Genomic DNA, 3,481 nt, shown 5'->3' on the forward strand with positions numbered 1-3,481 from the left:
TCCATAATAGGATAGGTCTGCACCACCGCCGTCGCCCACCACCCACAAGCGCCACCCAACCCCAAGGTTCCCAAAGCGGCGCTTTCAAGAAGGGAACGACGCCGTGAGCGCCGCCGCCGCCCAACAAAGTTAGGGCTTTCGCCTGGGAGACCAAGGGAAAGGGGAAGTGAGGAGACCAGTCCATACCGACGCCTCCAAGGAGGAGAACGGCGCCCTAGGCATCACCGTCGGCGGCCATGCATTTCGCCCGAACTAGATCTCCGCCACCAGCAGCGCCTCCTGTACAGAACCGGCGACCAAGGAAAGCGCGGCCCGACCAGGCTGGCCCACATGCCGAACATGGGAGGAGGGGAGGCGCCAGATCACGCGCACCGACCGCCGCAGAAGCCGGCGCCAGTCGACCACCGGGATCCCGCCGCCCGCACGGCCAGGACGCCAGATCCACTGCCCGCATGGCTTCTCGAGCGGAGCCTGCCATACCTCGCCAAAGAAGTCGCCGCTCCAGATCCGGCACTCCCCACGCAGAGGCAAGGCAGCCGGGACCTCGTCGCCACCATCCTTGGCGCCCGGGCTTGCCCGGCAGCTGCCTCAGGCGGCGGCGAGGAGATGGGACGGGGTGGGGAGGGGGCTGCGGCGGCGCAGCTAGGGTTCCCCTACCGCCGCCGTGGGAGCGACATGGGGGTCGCGAGGCGAGGGGGTCGCGAGAGAGGGACGCTGCCTAGAAAATTGGAGGACGGTACATACACAAGACAGTCGGAGTGAGATCATTCTGCCTCACGAAATATATGGTTTCCGACTAGAACCACTTTATTTTTCTCTTGTGAAATTTAGTACATGTCTTTATGAAGCTTCCGTGCAAGGCAAAATCATACAGGTTTCTAGTTGGCAAGCGCCCATTATATCTGGGGAAACACTTACTATCGGTGGCCCTATGCGAGTCAATCGTCAGACCACTCGTACGCCATCGATTCAGCTTTCACCCCACGGCCAAGATATACCTGGGAAATCCCTCGGCCCTTACTAACCTCCCTCTTTGGCACAACCACACTCTCATGATCATACTAAGGGCATCTACAATGGGAGGTGCTTATCTAGACGCTTAGACAGAATAAAATAGATACCAGAAAAATTAAAAAGCGCTAAGCGTTGTCTGCTCCAATGCAAGGCGCTAACCAGGGGCGCTAAATTAACGGGAAAAAAACAGCGCCTCGTCTCAGGCCGTGAAGGAAAGGGCCTAGCGCTCGGCTCCTTCTTTTGCGTCGAGGAAGCAGCTGATGCTAGGATTGAGCGACGTAACTGCCGATTGGCCCCGGAATAAATCCTGGCGCCCGGCTGCTAGCGCCCGCGTTGAAGATGCCCTAATCTCTTGGCCTTTTCCTTCACCCAAACTAAATTTCTCAATTACGTCCTCTCTTCTGCCTGCCACCGACCTCACCACCGAGCTCGGGTCGGAATTTCATAGCAATATTACAATGATAAGTACTATCCAAAATCCTAAGATCCAATAGTCGAGCGGCATACGTAGCACTGAAATATGAAACTGAAGTTTTGTTTGAACATGATCTTTATCTAAAGCTATGTAACACAACTAGTTCGGTATCTCTTGATTTATTTTTCTTGGGTAATATGGTCGCCAAATAATCAAGGTCGTTCTTCACAGACTCAAACGATGATCTAACATGTAAAATCATTATGTAATCTTGGACTTATATACTCCCTCCGTTTTAAAATAGATGACTCGGCTTTGTACTAACTTTAGTACAAAGTTAGTACAAAGTTGAGTCATTTATTTTGAAACGGAGGGAGTAGATTCTAAGATACCACAAAGATAAGTACAAATCTGATTTAGCAATGACTCAACATATGGTTGGATGGTTAGAGAGACTGTGGTATTCCTCAGCCCACCAAGGTTCAAGTCCTGGTGCTCGTATTTATTCTTGGATTTATTTAAGGATTTCCGGCGCATTCAGTGAGAGGAGACGTTCCCGTCGATGACAAGGTGCCTACGGTGACTTCGTAAATTTCAAGATGATATGCCGACTCAGTCTTTCAGAGGTGCTCATGGGGTAGTGTTTGCGTTCATAGAGATAAGTGTATGCGTGTGTATATGAGCGCTTGAGTCTGTACTATGTTAAAAAAAATTGGCTTCTTGTAAGTTTTGCTTTTTCTTTACATTGCTTCTTGTTAGTTCCAATAGGAGGACTTCGATTTTGTATGCTCACCGGACTGGGCTCCTCGATAGATCCGCTGTTAATTCCTCGGTCGCTAAGGTTTTATTAGTAACGACCGTGGGCGAGATCGATCGATCGACTGAGGAGCTGCATCTGCAAGTTTCTGGGGCAGAATGATTCTCTTGCACAGCAGAATCCACTGATACGGGTTTTGAAACAACAAGAATGTACAACACAAAAAGCAAACAAGAATATATATGAGAAGCCAGTTTTTATTCCAGGAACAGGATCTCACGTATATGTGCGCACAGCGTGTAGTTGCTGTGCTGAATTCCTTCGGGGCATGACAACAGTGACAATCCATCACCGTCTGTACTTGTTGAAGATATGAACTGGGGGCAAACAGAGTAGGAGTCCCAGAAGTTTGTTCCTCGAGCCAAGGCAAAGAAGGAGAGGGTTTTTACGGTACCCTATACTGCTACTGGGGAGGGAGCAGTATATGTGACGGTGAAATCTCTTCTTGTGCTCATAAAGGGAATTGCTCTGGCAGATCAATATTTCCGAATGCATCGTGCACTCCTATGAGTCTGTGACGGCGGGGTGACGACGAGGACACAGCCACACAGGTATGTTGAGCCCTGCCTGGGTGAGCTTTTGAGCACATGACGTGGTCGTCGACCTCACAGCAAAAGCAGATGCGTAGCTGCTCCACGTCCCGCGAGCTGCGGCCAAAGTAAAGCATGATCCAGGCCATGAAGAGCTCGATCAGGAAGGCGAGCCGTAGTAAAATAAAGAAGCACGATGATGAGCGTAGCGAGGGCATGGTTAGCACAAAATAGGCGAGGTTCCGCCGGGCTCCGGCACTCTCGTAGCCGCGGCTCTCCGTGCGCCACAAGACCACGACGTTGTACACATTGTGGCCTCATCACCGACGACGGCGAGCTTGTCCGCGGCGCAGGGTGGTTTGGCATGCACTGGCATCATGAACGAGGCAACACAATAAGTGCCATGCTAAGGTGCTCACTGCTCAGCCATGCGGGACAGCAAAGAACATCGCGGCGGTAGCGTGGAAGGGGGATGGGGCGCACGGCGGCATGCCAGAAGTCCAAAACCATAGAAGGATAGCACGGCGGGTTAAAGGGAGGGGAGGGAGGAGGTGCCCCAGCAGGCATGCGGTCGAAGAGGAGGCGAGCCCCCGGGGCGGCTGCCGGTGATGCAGAGAATCACCGATAATGCCCTTCGAGCATTATACCGGTGGACGTGAGACGTGTGGTACTAGCGATACTGCTGATCCAGTTTCATTACAGTAC

The sequence above is a fragment of the Triticum dicoccoides genome, chromosome 7A, assembly GCF_002162155.2.
Source record: "Triticum dicoccoides isolate Atlit2015 ecotype Zavitan chromosome 7A, WEW_v2.0, whole genome shotgun sequence".
Lineage (NCBI taxonomy): Eukaryota > Viridiplantae > Streptophyta > Magnoliopsida > Poales > Poaceae > Triticum > Triticum dicoccoides.